General features: G+C 42.6%; 1 long non-coding RNA gene across 5 annotated transcripts in view; it reads right to left on the bottom strand.

The window, feature by feature from the left end:
- The window catches only part of LOC309529690, a 45140-nt gene that overhangs the window by 23026 nt on the left and 4123 nt on the right, over positions 1-17991 (bottom strand). For 4 of the 5 annotated variants that reach the window (XR_014218312.1, XR_014218313.1, XR_014218314.1 and 1 more), the window contains one exon: positions 11842-11989. This is a non-coding gene — a long non-coding RNA (uncharacterized lncRNA). Of the gene's footprint in view, positions 1-11829; positions 11990-17991 lie in introns of all 5 variants that reach the window. The other variant, XR_014218311.1, reaches the window with a different exon arrangement.

Raw genomic sequence — 17991 nt, 5'->3', positions numbered from 1 at the left:
TGGGGTGTATGAGACATGCATTTCTTTCTGGTATAATTCCTCTGTGTATTCTTGCCACCTCTTCTTGATGTCTTCTGCTTCTGTTAGGTCCTTTCCACTTTTGTCTCACCCTCATAGATACCATTTATTATTGAGGCACTCAGAGAAGGGCCTACATGCATATGGGAAGAGATCTTTCAGATACTGAGGTCCCATGATGTGCAGGGCTTTATAGGTCAAAGCTGACACTTCAAATTATGCTTGGAAACCAGACCAAATCATCAACAATTATCTCAGGTCTAAATGATCCACATTGTCTCTCAATATTGTATCATGATATTACAACATAGGGAAAATATCCTGTTGCTCTATTTTGACTGTACCACTGGGTTCATACAAATACAAAAGCAATATACTTAAGAGAAGTCCTTATTTAACTATATCTTATCTGGCTAAGCTGCTTTGATACTTTTTCTTTTGTATACAGTGAATAACAAATGTAATAAATACAGTTCTGCCTTGGAAGTCGAGCGGAATCTGTTCCAGAAGTCTGTTTGACTTCCAAAATGTTCAGAAACCAAAGCGCGGCTTCTGATCGGCTGCAGTAAGCTTCTGCAGCCAATCGAAAGCTGCAGAAGCCCCATTGGACATTCGGGTTCCAAAGAGCATTCGCAAGCCAGAACACTCACTTCCGGGTTTGCGGTGTTCGGGAGCCAAAACGTTTGACTCGCAAGGCATTTGGGATCCAAGGTACGACTGTACTACTACTAAATATTATGCTATAAGTGTGCTTCATCAGATACAATCAAAAACAAGTACTTGAGAAGTCCATGAGGGTGGGGCCAATGCCTTTTCTTTCAGCAGAGCCTCAGTCCTCATGCAAAGGGATGCTGCTGTCCAATCAGCACTCCTCCCATGCACCATGTACTTATCTCCAAAGCCACTGTGTGACACCTACAGGAAACAGTATGGTGTATCCTTGTCCTTCAGTCACCAAAAATATTGACAGCACTTAAGAACATATCATACACACTTGGTAACTTCTGCTGGGCCCTTCTTGGCCAAACATGGATTCTGAAGTTGAATCATGGATCTTTTTGGTTTGGCAGATTCTCTTTCCCCATTGCATCTGGCCTGACGGCTTTAGCTCCTTACTGGGCCTCCATCACTCACATGATCTCACAAGTAGGCCAGCTCCTTCTGTTCCTACTTGATTCCATGCCCTGTGGGATCTCATACCATTGTCTTACTGTGTGGTAAAGTGGTACCTCAGGCTACAAACACTTCGGGTTACAGACTCCGCTAACCCGGAAGTAGTACCTAAAGTTAAGAACTTTACCTCAGGATGAGAACAGAAATTGCATGCTGGCAGCGTGGCGCCCCCATTAGCTAATGTGGTACCTCGGGTTAAGAATGGTTTCAGGTTAAGAATGGCTCTGCAGAACGAATTAAGTTCATAACCAGAGGTATCACTGTATTAGGTGAACCTTCCCTCATTCCTCTCCCACAAACCTAGAAGCATGGACATTCAGAACCAAGGAGGCAGCGTTGAAAGGGAGGGAAACTATCAGCTGTGACTTGCTGTAAATGCGAACACGGAAGCAACCTAAGCTTGCCTAGTGGAAGAGCCACTACTCATGTATATACTTCGTATAAAAGCAGTGAAGTCACTCTGCAGTTTAGCTTTGTTTTTAGCACCATTTGGGAATAATCTATTGGTTTTCCCAATTGTGCTAATGGTGGAAATGAAAGGAGTTAATAGGGAACTATTTTAACAGTAACAGCATTAAACTCACACTCCTAACACTCTATCCAGTTCACTGTACCATGTGCTCTGTCTAATCTTTTCACAGCTTCACTAGGACTGTCTACAATGTGAGGGACTGTTGGCAAAATGAAGTCAATGGGGAGGAGAAGCAACCTAGAAGCTATAAGCCTTCTACAGATTTACAAAACTGATTATTCCAAGTTTTATATAACTTTAACAACAGTTGTAACTATGTAATGTATAAAGGGAAGTAGACAGTGCTAAATGTGATCTATTGTTGCCTTCTTTAAATAGCGAAAGAAGAGAACCTAAGCAGCTTTTTGTATTTCCAGGAAACAGAGTTGATCATGTTTAGAACTGGGTGCCATTTCCCTCTAAAATCATCATTAAATTCAGAATTAGCTGATGTGAAAGTCCAATTGACTTTTATCCATACTTAATATTTTGCATACATTTTCATTCCATTTTTGGATTTTTGGGTAGAGTTTCGGGACTTGTATTTTTCTACAGTTTGGAACCCTGTTGCTTCTAAAAGGCAACAATCCTAGAAGCATGGAATCATAGAATTGTAGAGTTTGGGTTTCAATAATAGATTAAAGTGTGCTTATACTGGCAATTCACATACTTATCACAGTGATTTACATCACTATAATTTTTTTTCAACAAAAAAAGGCTGACCAGGACCAAAATGAATAGATGCTCCTTTACTAAATGCACCAGTAAATGAATTTCTGTGAGGCTCTTATTGTATCTTAAATACAAATGAGTTCTCTCTTATAACCAGGAGATTTAGGGGAAGAAACTCCAAACTCCCAGTGTGAAAGGATTAAGGTCATTCTCCTGTACTTCACGCCACAAAACCTTTTCACAAGAACAAAAGAAGGAACCTAAAAAACACAGCTGTAATATGTTTTTATAACACAAGCAAAAAAGAAGAATTTTCCCTTAAGCAGCAATCAATAGTAGCATGTTTGTGGATTGCTAGTGAAGGGAAATTTACACGTAAGTATAAAAGGTTAAAGAATTGTTGAAAATCTTTATATACAACATATATTGATTCGAAGAATACTAATATAATCATAAAAATGTTTAGAATCAATGTTGATAATTGTTAATAAGCTAATATAGCTGCCCAACAATAAATATAACTTGGGTGGCTTACAAACAAAACTATATTAGAAAATATATAATTAAAATTAACAGGACAAGCAAAAAAGTTTCCCCTGAAACACAAATGGTATAAGAAATTTAAAGCCTAGATTTTAAAACACAATTTAAATTATGTTTTAATTACTTGCACCCAAAAGAGCATAGAGAAGGTGCCAGGCGAGCCTCTCTGGGGAGCCTATTCTATAGCCATGGTGCCACTACCAAAAAGGCCCTCTTAGTAAGCACTTGCCTCACTTCACTTGGCCTGGACAGCAAGACCTCAAAAGAAGATCTATGGGTTCAGATAGGCATATGTGGGAGGAGGTAACCTGGTTCCAAACCATTAAAAGCAGCATTAAAAGTGGGCCTGGAAATATGTATGCCTATTTGAGCACGATACACTTGAATAATAAACCAGCAATATGCCTTAAAACAATTCAGCAAATTGAATTAAGATTCTCTGTTGACTTTCTCTCTATCTCTCATGCACATTCTTTGCACTTTATATCCAACTTTTCATACATCTTTATAGAGTCAGGAAAAATCAGCAGATCTACATTCTTTTTCTTTCTTTCTTTTCTACCAGAGTTGTTTAATTTGAGCAAATTAATTAAATTGAATAAAACTGGGTAAAAATGACATGTTCGATACAGCATTAATTGCTCTCTATTATATCATGCCATTGCTGTAAAATCAGCTCCCAGAAGTCCTTTGACATAAAGAGGCTGAAGGCACATGATAGGACTGATCTCTTGGGGAGTGAGAGCCCAATACTGCCTAAGTTTGCATGAACCTTGTTATGGCTTTCCAGGTAATAAACACTGTTTTACAGACATCCTGTCTTCAAAACGAAACTGTTTCTGTTTTGTTTTTGTATTTCACACATGCCCCTCACTGATGGGTGATGGAAAAGGAGAAAAGTTGGGTTCACTGCACACCTTCCAACAGCTCACAGACCAAAGTAGGGCCATTGTTGCGGAAATGCAGGATTGAGGCCTGATAACCCAAGTGTGTCCCCCAAGTCCAAATGCAAACATGCAGTTATAGATGGGATACCAGAGTCTGCTAGTGAATATTAGAAACTAATAAACGGTGGTATTTAGATAATATTTGGGATATGAAGAGAAAATACAGTCCACAGGTGGGATTCTTTTTGGGAAATAGCCGGGGGGGGGGGTGTCTACTTGCACGTCAAGCTGCAACATTTTAACTAGACTGCTGAATTCATACCTTGCCAAGGTTACTTGTTTTTTAAATGGATAAAGGGTGCCCAATAGCTATTGCTTTGTGGCCTAGCTCCCCCTTCTTATGGTACTTAATCTTCAGAACAGACTGGAAGCCCTTCAATAAGAGACATTTTAAAATACAAAGGTGTTTCCTGACCGCCCTTCATATAGAGGGTTAAAAGGTAAAGGACCCCTGGACAGTTAAGTCCAGTCAAAGGCAACTATGGGATGCAGCGCTCATCTCACTTTTCAGGCTGAGGGAGCTGGTGTTTGTCTGCACACAGCTTTCCAGGTCATGTGGCCAGCATGACTAAACCGCTTCTGGCACTACGGGACACCATGACAAGTGCCAGAGCACACATAAACACTGTTTATGTACCTTCCCTCTGCAGCAGTACCTATTTATTTACTTGCACTGGTGTGCTCTTGAACTGCTTGGTTGGCAGAAGCTGGGACAGAGCAACAGGAGCTCACCCCATCACACAGACTCAAACTGCCAACTTTCCAATCAGCAAGCCCAAGAGGCTCAGTGGTTTAGACCAGTGTTTCCCAAACTTTTTTGGGCAACGGCACACCTGTTTAAGGAAAAAAATCTCGCGGCACACCACCGCGGCACAGCCCCGTGACGTCAGCGTGCAGCGTCACGCCGGGAGGGACGCACGAAAATGAAAGTTTTTTCCCTCCCCCTTGCCGGGGAACCTCCAAGCTTTGGGGGTGGGAGGAGGCAGCAGAGCGAGGGACTGAGGGACGGCGGCAACTGAGGCGGCGGCGGCTGTTGTGGTGGTGGCGGCGATAGTGGGCGGAGGAGGGGGCGGCGGCGGGGCTTGAGGAGCCGTCGCCGGGAGTTGCTGCTGCTGTTGTTGCTGCTGCTGCCCGGACATGCCGGCCTCCTCCTCCTCCACTGTCTCATGCTCCTCCCTTTTGCACGCGCTGCCCCGCCGCTCGGCACCACCACCGCGGAGCCGCCCCCGGCTCGACGCGGATCCTCGCCGCCGCCGCCTCTCACCGCCCGACTCACCCGCCTCCCTCCCACGGCACACCAGCCAATGTCTCACGGCACAGTAGTGTGCCGCGGAACACCGGTTGGGAAACACTGGTTTAGACCACAGCACCACCCTTCACATAGAGGACTGTCTTCTGTAAAAGAGGGCACAAGGCTGCCCCACCTAGTGCCCATCCATCCCATCAATTCATTAATGAGGCTTCATGCTTGATTGGGGGGGGAGGGGTGTTGCTGATACAGATACTCTTTCGCCCTTGTTCCTGAGTTGCATTGTTCTTACTCAGGCTCGGGTGAGAAATGAGAATCCATATTTGCAAAAGGATTTTGTTGCAGCTCTGATGAATGAATTCCACCACAGCTATTCTGAACCAGTCTTCAGCAAACAAAGCAGACCAGGAGAACTAATCTGCACAGATTAATTTTGTTCTCCAGCCCCAGTTTATGGGACAGCAATCTTGCCATGCTTATTGATTATCAGACAAGACTACTAATCCCCTTAAGGTCATTTAGTGTACTTAATTAAAGAGCAGTTAGCAAGCTCCTTCCACCACCACCCCCCAGTGATAGTGGCTGTTAAAAGTGATTTGTACATTACCAATATGGTGCCTATTAATCTAAAGCTCTACTTGGCATTTATATTTTTCCTAAACACATACACACTCACACAAACATTGGGTAGGTCAAATTAGAGCTGAAAAAGACTATGCATTTAGTTGTTACATTGTCTATAAAGGGCAATTGTGAAGAGTGAAAATAGCTTTAAAGCATAAACATGTCAATTTTACAAAAATATATTGGGCTTGATCTATATTCCCGTAGGCTGAAACTGCCTGCTGCAGACAGTTCGTGCTCTGAGCCAGTGGAAGGAGATTGAGCCATAGAGTTAGTCCCTCCCACAAATGAACAACTGTACTCTGTTAACTTTAGATTTTCTCAAAACAACACAGCATTTGGCATGGTGCCTTCTATTCCATATGCACCTATACATTGTAGAAGAAAATAAAATTGCATAAAACACCACGTATATTTAGGTATAATATAGCTTCACTCTACTATCTAACTACATGCTACAGTTATAGTACAGTTACTTAGTTGTTTGGCCCTTACAACCTTTGAGCTCCAGTCTTGTGTCTGGGCAGTTTCACCTGACTGATAACAATGAGAAATCTCTCTCTCTCTCTCTCTCTCTCTCTCTCTCTCTCTCTCTCTCAAAGTGATTTCATGCTCTTTATTCAGCTCATAGTGGTGAGGAGGAATGAATGGATGTCCCCTCAAAGTATCTGCTTTATATACATTATTTACACAATGGGCTGCACATGATTGGCTAATTCTGGAATTCTACTGTAAGTCAATCAGGTTGTGGATTCACTTATATCTGGAGCATGATTGGGTGGGTCCTGCCAACCAATCATACTGCTGCATTCTGAATCCTATTGTTCTAGGACCAATCAGACTGCTGCATTCTGAATCCTATTGTTCTAGAACCAATCAGACTGCTGCAGTTTGGATCCTATTCAACTCAGTACATAACATATATGGACGTTTTTCATGTTTGATGTGGTTTTATAATTTGTTGGAAGCTGCCCCGAGTGACTGGGGCAACCCTGTCAGTTGGGTGGTAGGTAACAAACAAACAAACAAACAAACAAGCATAAGGGACAAGATGAGACCTTGCAGGACCTCACAGTTTAATTTCCACGGGGCTAGGCAGAAGTTCTTCACTGCTGTTTTCTGTAACTGGATCTATAAGGAGTCTGAATTACTGTTCACCTGATTCCTAACCCAAAGAGCCAATCCAGCAAAATACTATGGTCAGTTGTATCAAAAGCTGCTTAGAGAGTCAGAATAACCCACAGACCAACATTCTCCTTTGCCCCTTCTTGGCAGAGGCCATTCATGAAACTAAAAAAGGTCATTTTTTGTGCCAAAACTGGACCGAAAGACAAATTGAAAAAGATTTGGATAACACATCTCTTCCAAGCACTCTTGGAGCTGTCTGACCAGATATTTGCAGCTGGGCAGAATTTGTCACAAACCTACAGATCCAGAGACGGCTTTTAAAGCAGTGGGTACCATCTCACCTTCAAAGAGGAATTTATCACTCCTGGATCCCACCCAGTTAATCCCCTGCTGTTGGGTGGGGAACTGGATCTGGCTGGTGGTCCAGATCTTTATCTTCCTCATCCTCTGCAGGCCAAGTTTTGCAGGTGGGCCCACCTGTCAGTCAGCTGTCATCACAACGAAACCCTTTTTTGCCCCCATGTTTTAAAGTCAAACTGTGCAAGCAAGTGCACAGCCTGCGAAACACCTGTGAAAACTGTCTAGAAAACCAGACTATCATGGAATGGTTGGGTTTTGCAGAGGTAACTGCGGTGTCTGCAAACCTTATCAGGTCTCTGCCTGTCCCATACATGACATCAGGTGTAGGGCAGATGGGTGTGACTTTGCCAAAATATACTTGTGGACCAAATGGGGAGGCCCAGCAGGCCTGAGGTTCCATAACCCTGCCCAGGGAATAGATGTTAATAGTCATGAAAGACAAGGATCAAGTATACATTTGGCTGGTTGTGTCTTTTCAAGGGCGTTCCCCATATCAGACTACAAAACTAATCCCATTTAACCTGACTCACTGTATGTGCTTTAGATACCCCCCCCCCCACTGTATGTGTAGCAATGGCCAGCAGCGTAGCGTGGGTTGTCAGCACCCGGGGCAAGGCAAGTAATTTGTGCCCCCTAACCCAGGGCAAGGCAAGTAATTTGCGCCCCCTAACCCCTAACCTGCCGCCGCTGCCAGCTTCTTCTTGCTGCTGCCTGGTCTGGTTTGGTGTGGTTCTCTCCCGCGCTCAGCGCTGCGCTGGGTGGCCGCTGGATTGTCCCTCCCCCAGATAGTCCCTCGCTCTCTCTCCGCACCGCACGCCTGGCACCCACCCCCTCCACAGTGGGCGGCGACCCAGCGGCTTGGATCGGATTCGCACAGCCAGCACTGCAGTGAGAGTGAGTGAGCCAGGTAGGGGCAGAGAGCTGCGAGTGCGAGCGCGCCCCTCCCCAGATGTTGTGCCCGGTGCGGCCGGCCCCCCTGCACCCCCCACGCTACGCCACTGGCAATGGCAATATCAAGTTCAGCATGAATACAAGGAAGTGTGCCTTCTAAGGACCTCATATGTTTGTTACAGCAGGTCTCCAAGGCCTTCTTATCTGGACCAGAATTCAGTAACCCACTCACCACCTGGAATAGCTCTGCTGGACAGCTAGTTAAGGATGCTGCGATGGCAGCCATCACTGTCCCATAGTAAGCATGATAATGTGCTCTTTCCTGTCTTCAGGCACAGTCAATAAGAGGCTTGCACACCTTGCAGTCAAGCCATCATCTCATCTGCTTCATTGTCTTTGATGAAGCTGACAGGAACACATTTGTGGCACATCTTCCAGAGGTTGGCATCTGGTTGGCCACTGTGATGGTGTGCTAGATAGGCCTCTGATCTGATGCAGCAGGGCTTTTTTTTCCTATTCAAGTCAATGGAACTATCCCCTTTGATTAATAGAAGCAGCTTGAGACCTACTTATTATTAACACTGGACAGTGTTGTGCACACACCCATAGTAATTTTAAATATTTAGATACCATTAAAATTGATGGATTCCTCTCCCCCGCCTGCTCCTGGTACCATTTAATTTGGATATTTTCAAGCAGCTTACCAGATAAAACCCTTTTTAATGTTCTATTTATTTATTTTAATACTGTTGCTTGGGATGCCTGTATAATCAGATAAGGATCATTAAATCACTTGTGATTAAATAGGATAATAATATTTGCTCACCCTATTAATATTAGAGCTTATGCTGACTGTATTTTTTTGATATTTCGAATGAAGTTGTCATATTTTTTTTTCCAATTATATGAAAAGGCCATATTATCTCATTGTGAGGATTATGTCCCTTTACCTCATCTACCATAATGTCTGCACATATTGGACTTCAGATTTCCTCGTGTTCTTAGCAGCTGACCTCAGGCATTTCTCTAGTCTCCCATCTGGCATCTGTTATTTATCCTCCATATAGTTTTAACTATGTTTCCACACTCACCCCCACCCCCCACCCAACATTCCTTAAGACACACTAAGAAGTAGCTGTTTGTTATCTCCATAGCCAACCATAATCTAAGTCATGTTCTATTCACTAGCTAATATCTTTCATTGTCCTTTGTTATGAGCAAAGAAGTCTCTCACTTAGTTTTCCCGGTCCTTTGAAGAATGAAGAGTTTCAAGAGTTTACTCACAGGTTTCATCCACACGGCAGTTCATTCCATTTTCACAACATTTCCCTAACTGTTAATTTCCACTTTTTTTTTGATCTTCTAGATGACGTAAGAGCCAGTTCCAGAACTATACAGTGGTATCTCGGGTTACATACGCTTCAGGTTACAGAATCCGCTAACCCAGAAATAGTACCTCGGATTAAGAACTTTGCTTCAGGATGAGAACAGAAACCGTGCGGTGGCAGCGGCGCAGCAGCAGCAGGAGGCCCCGTTAGGTAAAGTGGTGCTTCAGGTTCAGAACAGTTTCAGGTTAAGAACGGACCTCCGGAACAAATTAAGTACTTAACCCAAGGTACCACTGTAGTGGAATATTGTGCCAGTTTACCACTCATTTCCATTTTACCTGGAAGCAAATAACACGGAAATGACCACTTAATTTGCACTATATTCCATTATGGTTCCAGAAGTAGCTTTTACATCATGTGAATGCACAAATATAATGTGCAACTTAGCAGACAGAGAAAAGGCGTGAGAACATAATACACTGCCATGTGAATGCAGCCCTGGTGCTGGCCCCATGTACCCAGGATTGTCCCAATACACAGGACTGTGTTATCTGTGTTGTTGTTGTTTAGGCATTTAGTCGTGTCCGACTCTTTGTGACCCCATGGACCAGAGAATGCCAGGCACTCCTGACTTCCACTGATTCTCACAGAAGTTATCTCTGTTACTAAGGCCTAACTAGCCTCCATTAGAAGTTGGGCATTTAGTGTTGGAGCATTCTTCCAGCAGAGATTCAGCGAAGGAGGAGGAAGAGTCTAAGAGCATCTTAACGGCCAACAGGTTTACTGTACCATGATCACTTTTAGTCGTTCTTGCTGCAACAGACATAACACAACAGCACCTCTGGAAGCGTTAGTCAAAGGGATACATTTGAAACATATTTAGCATTATGTTTTTGACTGGATATAAAATCAATGGGACTTAGAGGCAGATGATTAGCACTGGACTCTTTGGGATTCTGCTCAAAAAGACTAGGTTCTATTAACGAATTTCCAAAGTCATACCAACTGGGAGAAGATACACTTGAGTTTAAATTACTTGCCCTAGATCACATTAATATGTTTGCTTCAGAGCTGACAATTCCATTCTTTTTTGTGACTTTCAATAATTACACTGCACAATCTGTTCCTTTATTAGTTCCCCAATGAATAATAATGTGCATTAAAAACTTGGCTGTATGGGGTGCAGCCCCTTACTTTGCATTTCTGCTGCTATAGCGAATACATATATGGACAAAATGCTTGTATGGCACCAACTTAGCAGGAATGTTACTATTATAGTCTCAGCTCATTCATTTACAACTATGTGCGAAAGCACTTTACAAAATACGTCCTGCCTGGCTCTTAAAAGTGAACCAAAATTCACACCAACTAACATTCCATGGCTGGATTCATTTCTTTCTATAAAACATTATCTTTCCCTTGCCTCTCAGATGTTCAGTTTAGACTACCTACCCTCAACATCTCTAAATCAAAAGTGATCTCTTTGTTCAGTGGCTGGCTAAAATCTGAAGGAAAAAGTACTGTGGAATTGTGGGGAACTGTTCTGTTATGACAATTTTAGCTAGCACCTGTAAGAATTTGTCCATGATGAGAAAAAAGTTTGGAAAAATAAAGAGTTTTCTGTAACCAAGGAGGTCGACAAAATTGCAGGACCATTTATTCTAGCCGATTTATTCTAAAGGTGGTGCCAGACTGTCACTGTTTTGTGAGAGGGATTCAAAAGCATACTGCAAACTTACTTTTGCACTTTAAAAGTAAGAGGGATTTTGTGAGAGGGATTAAAGTGTTTTGCTGCCCTAGCACAACAAATGTACTTCAACAAAGAAACAGACTATTTTTGTGGTTACAAAAGTGATGGGGAAAGGCACTGAAAAGCATGGGATTATAAACACTGCAAGCAAATAAGCATGATGAGTGCTCATTGTCATGTATCCATCCCACAAACAAACCAGAAGGAACGCTCAGTAAAGACCAGATATAGTCTAACCTCCGCATAAGCTTTGTGTAAGCAAATCAGGATGAATACTCAATCAACAGACAATTTTTCCAACATGCACTTTTCTAAATATAACTCTGGTTGAATACTACCCATCAGGAGATATGCATGTCTTCAAGAGTCAGGGGCCACATGTGAAGTTCAGCCCATGGTATCCCTTGCATCTTTTCACACCACATTGAATTTTCCATCTCTAGGCTCCATTGACATTCGTCTTCCAGAGAGTTCTGTGACATTGCAGCAGCCTAGACAATGTGCCAAGGTGTGTGTGTGTGTGTGGCAGGGAGTTCCTTACTGTACCTTTCCAGTAGCTCTCCCCCCCCCCCCCGTATCCACTTTCCTCAGTACTCTTCCTCCTCCAACCATCCCTCTCTGGCTTCCCTGCTTACTCAGCTGCTTACACATTGTTGGCTTCTGTCTGATGCATCCTCTTCATCTTTGTCACCCATGGCATTTGTGGAAGGAGAGATGCTGAGTCCTGTTTGCCTAGAGGTTACACTAATTTGGAAGCCATTCACTTTAATCCCGGGTGGCAGGAGCTGGCTGTTCCTGTTGGTGAGATAAGGAACTTCACACATGCTTAGATGCACACCTTTATGTAATGCTTCACATGTTCCAGTGAGACATATGACTGAAAATGGATTTGAGTACCGGTATTTGACTCAGTGTTAACCCCTGCATTTGAACTTCCTTTCAGAGTTTTGAACCCCCACCATCTTCTTCGTTCTTTATATCTGTCCCCCCCTGTGTTTTCATTAACACCCTATTTGAATAATCCCTTCACTATTATAATTCTACATAAAGATGAATTAATATATACAGTGCATCCCTACAGTGCATTGATTTCTTACAGTTATTCCCAACCATGGCTACTCAGAAGTAAATCCTGTTGAATTTGGTGGGGAATACTCCCAGGTAAATGAGCTAGGATTGCAGCCTTAAATGTCAGTTGTGGATTCTTTCTTGGCCACTGAAGAAATACAGCCATTGCAGGCCCCTTGGGTTAGGAAACGTCTCTCTGTGTCCGGCGGCATGGATAAGAGATGGTATCTTCTTGTTCCTCCTGCGTTTTCACCCCTGAGCATTTTCTTCATAAGGCTCTTGAACAGAAAGTGCCTGCTAGTGCTCTTTTCCTCTCAAATATATTCATCTTTTGTAATCAGAACTGAGGAATCTTCATGCTGCCATGTGGAGATCCTGAGGGGACCCCATTGAAACATCATTCATGCCTGAGATTGGAGGACACCAGCAGCAAAATGTAATGAGACAGCAGAAAGTGGCACAAACGAACAAACTCTCAAGGGTATTTGTTTCACATGATACCATGTAGCTGAACTAGTTGTGGCCACAAAACACATGCAAGACACTGAACTCATCTGACAAGCAGAGTACAGCGGTGCTGCTCGTTTGGAGCAAACACATAGATCCCTAAACGGAACTTAAGATGTATTAAAAGCGGCTTGGGACTGATGGTGTGAGAGAGACCAAAGATACTGGCCAATTAATATGAATTTGCTGCAGCAAGGCTATGGCTTACAATCTCTCTGCTCCTCTCTGTTGCTCTTTTGTACCCACAAAAAGCAGATTGAAAGCTTTCCCTTCTGCTATTAAACAAAGCACTATTCTGGTGCATTCCCTGTGCTGTTGGATTGGTGAGGTACTGTGGAAGGATGAGGAGGTATTGGGTTCCTGAGATCAGAGGAAGATGCCTGTGAAGGTCATGGGTCTGGTTCTACCACCCTGGCTCTATGGCAAGTTGTTCTGTTGGCTTCAGCCTGTCCGTTGCAAGTCACCCAGTTGCACCTTGGCTGCAAGAGAGTTCTCTCTCTGCTTGAATTATGCTTGTAATAAGCATGCGGTTTTGCGGTTTGTATTTGGTTGAGGTGTAGGTGTGCTTGAGGCACCATATGGGGAAAGCCACGTCCACACATCCTACACCCGATATCATGCATTTCTTCAAAGGAACGATCAGGTGAATAATTCGCTCAACGATAGGGCTGCTGATGCCCCTGCGCTGTAACTCCCAAGCTCAAGGGCTTTTGACAGGTAGGTGGGACAACCCACCTTTCAATCATTTTTAAAATTTTTTAACCCCCCCCCCAAATAATAATAAAACTATTAACAATAAGAACTGGGCACAAGTCTAGATGTGTAATACAATCTCTCTCCTGTCAATTATGTGACATTATGTTGATGTGATTGACAGGTGGGTTGCTCCATTCACTTGACAATATCTGATCCACAGAATCCAAAAGGCTCTGCACCTGTGCCCTAGGTCATGGATTGCCTACCTATATAAAGTAGTTCAAGAATGTATAGTTGCACATCAAACCTTTCACTTTTGAAAAACTGATATTTTTTTTAACAACATAGCATTTATTTGCTAAAAGTTAGCTGGCCTAAACATAGTCCCTCCTGGGCACTTGACTGCATCAAAGAGCTTGTTACCGTTTTGCACTTCCTGCTCAAGAGAATTGCTGGGCCATGTTCTTGCTGGGCATTTGCCTCTCAGATTTGGCTGTGCAGAGAAATTACAGCTAACTGCACCTGGCAATGATTTTACAGGACTACTATCTCAGGTGCTCTGGCCTCACTAATGTGATCTCTCCAATTATTGGTAGGCTAGGTTGGCAAGTGATCACAGCACCCCAAGCATATCTCCACCTCTAGACTTCAGTTTTCTGAGGAGTTGGAGCTGGATGTGTGGAAATGCTTGCAGCACTGTGTTCACTTGCCAGCCCAGTAAACAGAAGTTGCAGATAACCCCTTAAACAATGGTTAAAGACAGCTTTCTGGTTTGTTTACCTGCTATAAAGGAGGAACAAAGGAAAAGAGGAAGCACAGGTTCACAAAGCCTGTGTATACTCTAGTTTATTAAGCCAGTGAAAACCAGGCAACAAGTTTAAACTTGACTTGTGAATCATGGTTTCCCTAAACAATGGTTTGTTGTTACATCTGTGCCTTGGGCTTAATCCTAGTTTGTTGTGTTGCTTAACACCCACTGCCCATGTGGTTCTAGTGCATGTTCCCTTCATCAAGATCAAGGGACAGTGCAAGTGGATGGAACACATGTGTAAGTCAGGGTTTGATCATATAAATATGGCTGCACCTTATCTTTGTGGTTTGTTGGGACATTCAGCAAGTCAAAGTTAGCCAAAGCATGGCTTTAGCACTATGACCAAACCCAGCCCAGATGAGAGACTGGAGAAAACTCACCAGCTCAGCAACCAGTCAGAGTTATCTCTAAGTGGCCTACTTCTCATAATACAACCTAGTAATGGAAAGAAATTGGTGAATGGGTTTGTTGTCAGGAGCTTGTTGTTTCAAAGAAACTTTCAGCTCTGCCTCTCTAGTAACAAAGGAAATACTGGTGCTAAAAGATGCTGTGTGATGTATGGCATTTTTAAAGCTGTTAAAAGGCTCTTAACAGGTCTATAAAATATTTGCCTCCTCCTCCTGCTTCTTCAGAAATTTTTACTTTAGTATTTATCTCCTTGGTTTATACTGAATTTCCTCCCCTTTAAAACACAAGTTATTAATTATTTCTGAGATGTCAGTACCCAGCTCCCCCTCCAGCTATTAAAAATGTACATGCTTGGTAGTTTTATTATTTAGCATTGAGCAACTTGTACAAAAAGAACCCTGCAAATCAATCAAATTGGACACGAAAATTCATAGCTTTATCATGTCATATCATAGCTTTTTCGTGTTCATTTTCTGCATAAATTGGAGGGTGGAGCTAAAGAGTATAACAAATATCAAGTTTTTGTTCCAGGTAGTCTTCAGAATTTTGCACTAGGTGATGGAGTGAAATTGATCCAGCTCATGCACTGCTGGGTAATTTCTTTGTTAAGTCTTTCTATCCGTAAGAGGAAACAATACCTCAGGAGTTATGTAAGTAGCAAGGACAGATCAAATGTTGAAGGTCAGTGCTTCAGCATTTACAACAATCTATTCATATATGTAAAATATATTGCAATAAACTCTGAATACCAAATACATTGTTAGAATTTTGCAAAGAGGTAAAATTTGGTGAACAGAATACAAAGCAAAATTGATGGATGGAGGGATCAATTATGAATTAAGGTGTTCAACTTTAATTATTCTTATATTTAAAAGGGAATGCTGCCAGAGGTCATGTGTGCACTACAAATTTGGTGGGGAAATTATATTTCTCACCCATTTCCCATAATTATCAGCAAAAATCTACGATAGATCATGATGGAAAAGCAATAAGGCAGAGGGAGGGAGCAAACTGTTGGTCTCCCGTTCTCCTCACCTTTCGTAATCAAATCACTTTGTGAATAATGTGATCAGTCCAGAATTATCTCAGGTCAAGTGGGCATTCCCAGGATGAGCTGCATTTACTTCCCTCATTTTCTTACCTGAGCCTATTGTATGATTTGAAATCACCAGAGATTGTTGTTGTTTAGTCGTTTAGTCATGTCTGACTCTTCGTGACCCCATGGACAGAGCATGCCAGGCACCCTTGTCTTCCACTGCCTCCCACAGTTTGGTCAAACTCATACTGGTAGCTTCGACAACACTGTACAACCATCTCGTCTTCTGTCGTCCCCTTCTCCTTGTGCCCTCCGTCTTTCCCAACATCAGGGTCTTTTCCAGTGAGTCTTCTCTTCTCATGAGGTGGCCAAAGTATTGGAGCCTCAGCTTCACGATCTGTCCTTCCAGTGAGCACTCAGGGCTGATTTCCTTAAGAATGGAGAGGTTTGATCTTCTTGCAGTCCATGGGACTCTCAAGAGTCTCCTCCAGCACCATAATTCAAAAGCATCAATTCTTTGGCGATCAGCCTTCTTTATGGTCCAGCTCTCACTTCCATACATCACTACTGGGAAAACCATGGCTTTGACTATACAGACCTTTGTTGGCAAGGTAATGTCTCTGCTTTTTAAGATGCTGTCTAGTTTGCCATCGCCTTTCTCCCAAGGAGCAGGCGTCTTTTAATTTTGTGACTGCTATCACCATCTGCAGTGATCATGGAGCCCAAGAAAGTAAAATCTCTCACTGCCTCCATTTCTTCTCCTTCTATTTGCCAGCTCTCGCTTCCACACATCACTACTGGGAAAACCATAGCTTTAACTAACTATACCTTTGTTGGCAGAAATTACTCTGTTTTAGAGATGGTTTCCACTCACCTTGAAAGCCAAGTAAATTCCAAGTAAATAAGTGAGAAGGGGGATGTCTATAGATGACTCAAGTCATTATCCTTCTTGCTTCTTTACTGTGAATTGGCCATTGCTGCTAGCAGATGTCTCTCTGTGCAAAAACTCTATCCTCAACTTCCCATCCAGTGGTATAGTGGAGGAGGAATGCAGGGGAGTGCAACACTGGGATTTTTTTTTTAAATAGTGCAAAACCAATGACATCACCTTCTAGGCCACAACCAGATTCTGAAATGCCCACCCCAGCCATGTGTGCCTGTCTCCATGGCTATATTTGAAGAACCATTCTATATTTGGTCTATGTTTCAGTACCCTTTCTTTTATTGATTTTGGTTCTCCCAGCTGCTTTTTGTTTCACCGTTTCGCTTACTTATTCTGCCACTTTTATGCTCTTCATTTCTTTTTCTGTTTTATTTTTGGGTTACATTTTTATTATAAGCCATCTTGACAGCTGGCATTGTATGCATTTCCCTACACATTTCCCCCCTGTAAAAAATATGCATTTCTGTATTTTATTTTTTTAATACCACATCCCAAAATTTAGAATGGTATGTGGTATGCAATCCAGTCTCATTTCTAGGTAAGTATGGAAGCTATGAATTAGGCCAGTTTATGTGTTTCTTTATTCTTATATTTATATCCCCCCCCCTTTCTTCAAGGACCTCAAGGTGGCATATACTCTTCTCTCTTTCCCCACTTTATCATTTCAACAATCCTGTAAGGTAGCCTCTGTTGGGACATTTGAACCCTGGTTTTGCATCTAGTCCAGCACTCTAACTACAACACCACACTGCCTTTAAAATGTGGACTAGTTGTGTTACTGGGCCACCTGACAAATGAACCAAGGAACATATACAAATATTGTGATAGTTGATTGGTTCTAAAACATTGCACCTTAGGAGCCCTACTGATGGAGTTTGGTTTTTTATGTAAAAAAACCCTGTGAGATAATATATTATTCAGATCCTGGGTCTTTTGGTGTACAACACTGTTCCTGGTGTGAGCCTTATTGACCCAGGGCCTTTTTGGTGGCAGTTTCTCATTTGTGCAATGCCCTTCCTCATGAGGTGCATCTGTCTCCCACATGACCAAGTCTAATAAGGAATTTAAAAACATTCCTGTTTACTCAGGCTTTTGATGGCCAAAAGACACTGTTCTCAGCAACATTGAGACCACCAGTTGAAGGGATGTTAGCTGCTTTTGGAAAGTAGTAAACATATATATATATATATATATATATATATATATATATATATATGCTTTCGTAGATTTTCACGGGTACAGGAATGCAGGTTTTGGTGTCTTCGGGTGTCTTCCCGTGTAAGAGTCGGGGTGTCTGGGCGACGTTTCGACGAGGTCTCACTCGTCAT

The sequence above is a fragment of the Podarcis vaucheri genome (assembly GCF_965113315.1).
Source record: "Podarcis vaucheri genome assembly, chromosome: 3".
Lineage (NCBI taxonomy): Eukaryota > Metazoa > Chordata > Lepidosauria > Squamata > Lacertidae > Podarcis > Podarcis vaucheri.
Note: the sequence above shows the minus strand (reverse complement) of the source record. Positions and strands in the feature narration are given on the sequence as shown.